The sequence below is a fragment of the Saccostrea echinata genome, unplaced genomic scaffold (genome assembly GCF_033153115.1).
Source record: "Saccostrea echinata isolate AGI-Se365-2 ecotype Australia unplaced genomic scaffold, CSIRO_AGI_Sech_v1 ptg000054l, whole genome shotgun sequence".
Taxonomy (NCBI): domain Eukaryota; kingdom Metazoa; phylum Mollusca; class Bivalvia; order Ostreida; family Ostreidae; genus Saccostrea; species Saccostrea echinata.
Window position 1 is genome coordinate 33,082,950 of NW_026889803.1, and position 10,122 is coordinate 33,093,071.

At 40.2% G+C, this 10,122-nt stretch overlaps 1 long non-coding RNA gene across 1 annotated transcript; it reads left to right on the top strand.

Moving 5' to 3' along the window:
* The first annotated feature begins 8,903 nt into the window (after positions 1-8,903).
* LOC133171831 (uncharacterized) lies at positions 8,904-9,362 on the top strand. The gene is made up of 3 exons (XR_009718878.1): positions 8,904-8,968; positions 9,077-9,190; positions 9,306-9,362. It is a non-coding gene; the product is annotated as an uncharacterized LOC133171831 (long non-coding RNA).
* The last annotated feature ends 760 nt before the right edge of the window (positions 9,363-10,122 follow it).

Consider the following 10,122-nt stretch of genomic DNA (forward strand, 5'->3'; position numbering starts at 1 on the left):
GAATTTCTACTTCATTTCTGTAATTGTCTTGATTTTTTACTAATCTTTTGTCAGTTGTATATTTTCAGGGGTTCAGATGAGGGACGACGACAGAAGAGGACTTTGGCCGGCCAAACGAAGAAGAGGACTGCATTGCCCAGCTATGAGCAAAAAGCAACATTGGCCAGAGTGGTAAGAACATACTGCATTTGTTGCTATTTTGATTGCCTGTTGTTTTTGTTCTAAGTTGATCAAAACATTTAGGGTATTTCTTTAACATCCTGACTCTCTGTGTTAATAGGAGGATGCCTGGATCCCAATGTTAGGAACAACTTCCTTGTTTGTCAGGAGGAGGGTGGGGAGCAGGGAGGGGAATTAACTGCTGACAAGCAGAGAAGAAAAGGTAAGATTCATGTGATGAAATCTATCTTGTGTGGATTTCTTGGGCTATTGTTCAGTTGATATGAAGTCTTAAAATTCATTTGACATCTTGAATTTTGTTTTATTTCAGCAGTAGGCGGTTTGGATGATCTGCAGCCCCTGGTGTGGACGAATCTTGCCTCCCAATCAACTGCAGTCATCGTTGGAAGATGCGGTAAGATTTGAGATCTGCTCGCTGCAAACTTTCCCCACCTTTTACTTGTCAATTGATGTTGACCTGGTTTGGCCTTGACCTCTTGACTTCCTCTGACAGGATGCAGAAGGGAAGGACCTATCCCAAGGAGCAGAAGAGGACCCAGTTCATCAGCCAGAGAGCCTGATAGAGAAGCTTTTTTCATTTATCCCTCTGTCCTCCTTACTCTAACATGACTAACCATCTCCCTTCCCCTTCTCTACTCTCAACTCTCTTATGCCCTTTCCCAAAGTAACAGTGCCCTTTTGCTAACTTATTTTTCAAATAATTTTGTAATTTTTGTTTATAATTTTGTAATTTTTGTTTATAATTTTGTGAATTTTTGCAATTGATTTGTGAATTTCTACTTCATTTCTGTAATTGTCTTGATTTTTTACTAATCTTTTGTCAGTTGTATATTTTCAGGGGTTCAGATGAGGGACGACGACAGAAGAGGACTTTGGCCGGCCAAAAGAAGAAGAGGACTGCATTGCCCAGCTATGAGCAAAAAGCAACATTGGCCAGAGTGGTAAGAACATACTGCATTTGTTGCTATTTTGATTGCCTGTTGTTTTTGTTCTAAGTTGATCAAAACATTTAGGGTATTTCTTTAACATCCTGACTCTCTGTGTTAATAGGAGGATGCCTGGATCCCAATGTTAGGAACAACTTCCTTGTTTGTCAGGAGGAGGGTGGGGAGCAGGGAGGGGAATTAACTGCTGACAAGCAGAGAAGAAAAGGTAAGATTCATGTGATGAAATCTATCTTGTGTGGATTTCTTGGGCTATTGTTCAGTTGATATGAAGTCTTAAAATTCATTTGACATCTTGAATTTTGTTTTATTTCAGCAGTAGGCGGTTTGGATGATCTGCAGCCCCTGGTGTGGACGAATCTTGCCTCCCAATCAACTGCAGTCATCCTTGGAAGATGCGGTAAGATTTGAGATCTGCTCGCTGCAAACTTTCCCCACCTTTTACTTGTCAATTGATGTTGACCTGGTTTGGCCTTGACCTCTTGACTTCCTCTGACAGGATGCAGAAGGGAAGGACCCATCCCAAGGAGCAGAAGAGGACCCAGTTCATCAGCCAGAGAGCCTGATAGAGAAGCTTTTTTCATTTATCCCTCTGTCCTCCTTACTCTAACATGACTAACCATCTCCCTTCCCCTTCTCTACTCTCAACTCTCTTATGCCCTTTCCCAAAGTAACAGTGCCCTTTTGCTAACTTATTTTTCAAATAATTTTGTAATTTTTGTTTATAATTTTGTAATTTTTGTTTATAATTTTGTGAATTTTTGCAATTGATTTGTGAATTTCTACTTCATTTCTGTAATTGTCTTGATTTTTTACTAATCTTTTGTCAGTTGTATATTTTCAGGGGTTCAGATGAGGGACGACGACAGAAGAGGACTTTGGCCGGCCGAACGAAGAAGAGGACTGCATTGCCCAGCTATGAGCAAAAAGCAACATTGGCCAGAGTGGTAAGAACAGACTGCATTTGTTGCTATTTTGATTGCCTGTTGTTTTTGTTCTAAGTTGATCAAAACATTTAGGATATTTCTTTAACATCCTGACTCTCTGTGTTAATAGGAGGATGCCTGGATCCCAATGTTAGGAACAACTTCCTTGTTTGTCAGGAGGAGGGTGGGGAGCAGGGAGGGGAATTAACTGCTGACAAGCAGAGAAGAAAAGGTAAGATTCATGTGATGAAATCTATCTTGTGTGGATTTCTTGGGCTATTGTTCAGTTGATATGAAGTCTTAAAATTCATTTGACATCTTGAATTTTGTTTTATTTCAGCAGTAGGCGGTTTGGATGATCTGCAGCCCCTGGTGTGGACGAATCTTGCCTCCCAATCAACTGCAGTCATCGTTGGAAGATGCGGTAAGATTTGAGATCTGCTCGCTGCAAACTTTCCCCACCTTTTACTTGTCAATTGATGATGACCTGGTTTGGCCTTGACCTCTTGACTTCCTCTGACAGGATGCAGAAGAGAAGGACCCATCCCAAGGAGCAGAAGAGGACCCAGTTCATCAGCCAGAGAGCCTGATAGAGAAGCTTTTTTCATTTATCCCTCTGTCCTCCTTACTCTAACATGACTAACCATCTCCCTTCCCCTTCTCTACTCTCAACTCTCTTATGCCCTTTCCCAAAGTAACAGTGCCCTTTTGCTAACTTATTTTTCAAATAATTTTGTAATTTTTGTTTATAATTTTGTGAATTTTTGCAATTGATTTGTGAATTTCTACTTCATTTCTGTAATTGTCTTGATTTTTTACTAATCTTTTGTCAGTTGTATATTTTCAGGGGTTCAGATGAGGGACGACGACAGAAGAGGACTTTGACCGGCCAAACGAAGAAGAGGACTGCATTGCCCAGCTATGAGCAAAAAGCAACATTGGCCAGAGTGGTAAGAACATACTGCATTTGTTGCTATTTTGATTGCCTGTTGTTTTTGTTCTAAGTTGATCAAAACATTTAGGGTATTTCTTTAACATCCTGACTCTCTGTGTTAATAGGAGGATGCCTGGATCCCAATGTTAGGAACAACTTCCTTGTTTGTCAGGAGGAGGGTGGGGAGCAGGGAGGGGAATTAACTGCTGACAAGCAGAGAAGAAAAGGTAAGATTCATGTGATGAAATCTATCTTGTGTGGATTTCTTGGGCTATTGTTCAGTTGATATGAAGTCTTAAAATTCATTTGACATCTTGAATTTTGTTTTATTTCAGCAGTAGGCGGTTTGGATGATCTGCAGCCCCTGGTGTGGACGAATCTTGCCTCCCAATCAACTGCAGTCATCCTTGGAAGATGCGGTAAGATTTGAGATCTGCTCGCTGCAAACTTTCCCCACCTTTTACTTGTCAATTGATGTTGACCTGGTTTGGCCTTGACCTCTTGACTTCCTCTGACAGGATGCAGAAGGGAAGGACCCATCCCAAGGAGCAGAAGAGGACCCAGTTCATCAGCCAGAGAGCCTGATATAGAAGCTTTTTTCATTTATCCCTCTGTCCTCCTTACTCTAACATGACTAACCATCTCCCTTCCCCTTCTCTACTCTCAACTCTCTTATGCCCTTTCCCAAAGTAACAGTGCCCTTTTGCTAACTTATTTTTCAAATAATTTTGTAATTTTTGTTTATAATTTTGTGAATTTTTGCAATTGATTTGTGAATTTCTACTTCATTTCTGTAATTGTCTTGATTTTTTACTAATCTTTTGTCAGTTGTATATTTTCAGGGGTTCAGATGAGGGACGACGACAGAAGAGGACTTTGGCCGGCCAAACGAAGAAGAGGACTGCATTGCCCAGCTATGAGCAAAAAGCAACATTGGCCAGAGTGGTAAGAACATACTGCATTTGTTGCTATTTTGATTGCCTGTTGTTTTTGTTCTAAGTTGATCAAAACATTTAGGGTATTTCTTTAACATCCTGACTCTCTGTGTTAATAGGAGGATGCCTGGATCCCAATGTTAGGAACAACTTCCTTGTTTGTCAGGAGGAGGGTGGGGAGCAGGGAGGGGAATTAACTGCTGACAAGCAGAGAAGAAAAGGTAAGATTCATGTGATGAAATCTATCTTGTGTGGATTTCTTGGGCTATTGTTCAGTTGATATGAAGTCTTAAAATTCATTTGACATCTTGAATTTTGTTTTATTTCAGCAGTAGGCGGTTTGGATGATCTGCAGCCCCTGGTGTGGACGAATCTTGCCTCCCAATCAACTGCAGTCATCCTTGGAAGATGCGGTAAGATTTGAGATCTGCTCGCTGCAAACTTTCCCCACCTTTTACTTGTCAATTGATGTTGACCTGGTTTGGCCTTGACCTCTTGACTTCCTCTGACAGGATGCAGAAGGGAAGGACCCATCCCAAGGAGCAGAAGAGGACCCAGTTCATCAGCCAGAGAGCCTGATAGAGAAGCTTTTTTCATTTATCCCTCTGTCCTCCTTACTCTAACATGACTAACCATCTCCCTTCCCCTTCTCTACTCTCAACTCTCTTATGCCCTTTCCCAAAGTAACAGTGCCCTTTTGCTAACTTATTTTTCAAATAATTTTGTAATTTTTGTTTATAATTTTGTGAATTTTTGCAATTGATTTGTGAATTTCTACTTCATTTCTGTAATTGTCTTGATTTTTTACTAATCTTTTGTCAGTTGTATATTTTCAGGGGTTCAGATGAGGGACGACGACAGAAGAGGACTTTGGCCGGCCAAACGAAGAAGAGGACTGCATTGCCCAGCTATGAGCAAAAAGCAACATTGGCCAGAGTGGTAAGAACATACTGCATTTGTTGCTATTTTGATTGCCTGTTGTTTTTGTTCTAAGTTGATCAAAACATTTAGGGTATTTCTTTAACATCCTGACTCTCTGTGTTAATAGGAGGATGCCTGGATCCCAATGTTAGGAACAACTTCCTTGTTTGTCAGGAGGAGGGTGGGGAGCAGGGAGGGGAATTAACTGCTGACAAGCAGAGAAGAAAAGGTAAGATTCATGTGATGAAATCTATCTTGTGTGGATTTCCTGGGCTATTGTTCAGTTGATATGAAGTCTTAAAATTCATTTGACATCTTGAATTTTGTTTTATTTCAGCAGTAGGCGGTTTGGATGATCTGCAGCCCCTGGTGTGGACGAATCTTGCCTCCCAATCAACTGCAGTCATCCTTGGAAGATGCGGTAAGATTTGAGATCTGCTCGCTGCAAACTTTCCCCACCTTTTACTTGTCAATTGATGTTGACCTGGTTTGGCCTTGACCTCTTGACTTCCTCTGACAGGATGCAGAAGGGAAGGACCCATCCCAAGGAGCAGAAGAGGACCCAGTTCATCAGCCAGAGAGCCTGATAGAGAAGCTTTTTTCATTTATCCCTCTGTCCTCCTTACTCTAACATGACTAACCATCTCCCTTCCCCTTCTCTACTCTCAACTCTCTTATGCCCTTTCCCAAAGTAACAGTGCCCTTTTGCTAACTTATTTTTCAAATAATTTTGTAATTTTTGTTTATAATTTTGTGAATTTTTGCAATTGATTTGTGAATTTCTACTTCATTTCTGTAATTGTCTTGATTTTTTACTAATCTTTTGTCAGTTGTATATTTTCAGGGGTTCAGATGAGGGACGACGACAGAAGAGGACTTTGGCCGGCCAAAAGAAGAAGAGGACTGCATTGCCCAGCTATGAGCAAAAAGCAACATTGGCCAGAGTGGTAAGAACATACTGCATTTGTTGCTATTTTGATTGCCTGTTGTTTTTGTTCTAAGTTGATCAAAACATTTAGGGTATTTCTTTAACATCCTGACTCTCTGTGTTAATAGGAGGATGCCTGGATCCCAATGTTAGGAACAACTTCCTTGTTTGTCAGGAGGAGGGTGGGGAGCAGGGAGGGGAATTAACTGCTGACAAGCAGAGAAGAAAAGGTAAGATTCATGTGATGAAATCTATCTTGTGTGGATTTCTTGGGCTATTGTTCAGTTGATATGAAGTCTTAAAATTCATTTGACATCTTGAATTTTGTTTTATTTCAGCAGTAGGCGGTTTGGATGATCTGCAGCCCCTGGTGTGGACGAATCTTGCCTCCCAATCAACTGCAGTCATCCTTGGAAGATGCGGTAAGATTTGAGATCTGCTCGCTGCAAACTTTCCCCACCTTTTACTTGTCAATTGATGTTGACCTGGTTTGGCCTTGACCTCTTGACTTCCTCTGACAGGATGCAGAAGAGAAGGACCCATCCCAAGGAGCAGAAGAGGACCCAGTTCATCAGCCAGAGAGCCTGATAGAGAAGCTTTTTTCATTTATCCCTCTGTCCTCCTTACTCTAACATGACTAACCATCTCCCTTCCCCTTCTCTACTCTCAACTCTCTTATGCCCTTTCCCAAAGTAACAGTGCCCTTTTGCTAACTTATTTTTCAAATAATTTTGTAATTTTTGTTTATAATTTTGTGAATTTTTGCAATTGATTTGTGAATTTCTACTTCATTTCTGTAATTGTCTTGATTTTTTACTAATCTTTTGTCAGTTGTATATTTTCAGGGGTTCAGATGAGGGACGACGACAGAAGAGGACTTTGGCCGGCCAAACGAAGAAGAGGACTGCATTGCCCAGCTATGAGCAAAAAGCAACATTGGCCAGAGTGGTAAGAACATACTGCATTTGTTGCTATTTTGATTGCCTGTTGTTTTTGTTCTAAGTTGATCAAAACATTTAGGGTATTTCTTTAACATCCTGACTCTCTGTGTTAATAGGAGGATGCCTGGATCCCAATGTTAGGAACAACTTCCTTGTTTGTCAGGAGGAGGGTGGGGAGCAGGGAGGGGAATTAACTGCTGACAAGCAGAGAAGAAAAGGTAAGATTCATGTGATGAAATCTATCTTGTGTGGATTTCTTGGGCTATTGTTCAGTTGATATGAAGTCTTAAAATTCATTTGACATCTTGAATTTTGTTTTATTTCAGCAGTAGGCGGTTTGGATGATCTGCAGCCCCTGGTGTGGACGAATCTTGCCTCCCAATCAACTGCAGTCATCCTTGGAAGATGCGGTAAGATTTGAGATCTGCTCGCTGCAAACTTTCCCCACCTTTTACTTGTCAATTGATGTTGACCTGGTTTGGCCTTGACCTCTTGACTTCCTCTGACAGGATGCAGAAGAGAAGGACCCATCCCAAGGAGCAGAAGAGGACCCAGTTCATCAGCCAGAGAGCCTGATAGAGAAGCTTTTTTCATTTATCCCTCTGTCCTCCTTACTCTAACATGACTAACCATCTCCTTTCCCCTTCTCTACTCTCAACTCTCTTATGCCCTTTCCCAAAGTAACAGTGCCCTTTTGCTAACTTATTTTTCAAATAATTTTGTAATTTTTGTTTATAATTTTGTGAATTTTTGCAATTGATTTGTGAATTTCTACTTCATTTCTGTAATTGTCTTGATTTTTTACTAATCTTTTGTCAGTTGTATACTTTCAGGGGTTCAGATGAGGGACGACGACAGAAGAGGACTTTGGCCGGCCAAAAGAAGAAGAGGACTGCATTGCCCAGCTATGAGCAAAAAGCAACATTGGCCAGAGTGGTAAGAACATACTGCATTTGTTGCTATTTTGATTGCCTGTTGTTTTTGTTCTAAGTTGATCAAAACATTTAGGGTATTTCTTTAACATCCTGACTCTCTGTGTTAATAGGAGGATGCCTGGATCCCTTGACCTCTTGATTTCCACTGACAGGATGCAGAAGAGAAGGATCAATCCCAAGGAGTAGAAGAGAAGGACCTAAGCCAAGTGGCGAAGAGAAGGGCCCATCCTAAGGAGCAAAGGTGAAGGACCCAACCCGAGGAGCAGAGGAGAAGGACCCATCCTACGGAACAGAAGAGGTGGACCAATTCCCATGAGCAGCAGAGAAGGACCCATCTTAAGGATTAGAAGAGAAGAAACCATCCTAAGGACCAGAAGAGAATGACTCATCCCAAGGAGAAGAAGAGAGGACCCCTCAAAGAGCAGACTAGAAGGACCCATCCAGAGAAACAGAAGAGAAGCACCCATCCCAAGGAGCAGAAGAGGACCCAGTTCATTAGCTGCGGGTGGGTAAGAAGTAGGGAATATAATTTGGCAAATAACAGACTAGAGGGTTAGATTCATATCAGAACAGTTGTATTTTCATAGGAAATTAAAAAGGGGGGCTGGGTTTGCTTTTGAGACAAAATTGTAAATCGTATTGAGCTATAAAGGAAATTGTTTATTATAGTATTCCTTTGACCCTTTGTTTGCAGTATTAATGAATCATTTGACCCTTGGTTTATTTTCTTTGCTAGCAGAAGCAACCTTGGCCGACCTAGATTCCTTATTGAGAAGAAGTATGTCTTGAACTCAACTGCAGGAATCATTGGAAGATGCAGAAGATTTAGGCTGGGATATTGGTCATAGAGGTACTAAGTCCAGTCAACAGAAGATGGAGAGTCCATTGCCCAGCTATGACCAGCAGAAAATATTGGCCAATGTGGTTAGTAACAATTTGCTCTTTTGAATCCCTCGCTTTAATTGTAATTTGATCAATGCAGCAAGTAATAGTATTACTCCGTTCTTACTTTTTGTGTTAGCAGGAGAATGGTTTAGCAAGCTTCAATCCCAGTGTAAGATACGACTCCATTATTTGTCAGCAGGAGCTTTAAGATAAGGGATCGATTGTTGCAAACCATGGACAAAAGGGTAAGATTCATGTCATAATGCCAGTACTCTCTAGATTTTTTGTGGGCTCATCCATACTATATTGAGATTGTTTCTCTACTTTTATTGAGCAGTTTAAGATAAACCTCTATCCAGAATCTTTAAGAGAAGAATCTCACCTGAAAGCAAGAGTGCTGAGCGTTTTGGGATAGACTGCTGTAAACCCTAGGATGATGGTAAGATGCGATGTGCCAATCCAGTATTCTGTTGATTTTCATCATTTTTTCCACTTTACAAGCGTAAGGAATTCTTTTACTATTTGATATTTTTTATTAATTGGTCAGGGTTAGATCTAGTGTAGTGCTAGTGTAGATCCCGAGACAAGCTGGTGACTTTCATCTGACAGAAAGTGTGCAAAATGTTTGAGGGAACAAAAGCAGCCAACTCAAGAATTGATGGTAAAATATTTTATATTTAGATGTGCTTCTGGCTCTCTGAAGACTTATAGCTCTCCAAGTGTCAAGAACATCCTTTTTCCTTTGACCTATAGATGTTCTTTGTTCATACATACAGGGTTGGGCTGGTTTTCATTCTCAAAAGAAGAGCATACAGTAACCTACCAGAAAAAAGTTCAAGGATTGGCTGTGACCAATTCAAGACATGATGTAAGACACAACGGCACATCTTGGACTGTCTGACTTTTGTTTTAGCTCACCTAAGCCAAGTTTTTATGATCAAAATTTGTTGTTGTCAGCGTTGTCATCATTCTTTTCTTTGTAAACTTTTTACAATTTCATCTTTTCTCGAGAACGTATAGAAATTTCATGGAAATCTCTCCCCGAAATATTAGGCTCCAAATTGTCAAATTACTACAAAAATGCCCTCAAGTATAGTTTAAATTGAAATTTGTGTAAATATTTGCCCTTTAAATCTTGATGAAGCTGACTCCAGTTTTGTGAAAAAAGTAGTTTAGAAAAATAGAACAAACTTTGGCTCAGAAAAAAAATTTCAATGACATCCATGTGATTGTAAAAGCCTTTGGACCTCTAAATTTGGCATTGTTTTCTCAAATGCATTGGTTGATTTTATATTGTTGAAACACAGTGCCTTACTTGTTTTTATTTTCATAGGTACTGAAGTCTATAAAATATAACTTTTTTTTACTTTTCATTTGTTAAACCGACATTTTTTTATTTGATAGAACACATCCTATGAATCGTCTGAGCTGTCTTGATATCTGTGGAAGAAAGAAAGTTGCGCAACACATCAAAATAAATTCAAGTTATGGATCATTAGAAATGAAAGGAGAGACATTTGTTGTTGAAGGAGATATAGAACTCTATTCTGAACAAGTGTGAAGGATTAGTGACCTTGTATTATGGATCTGTGA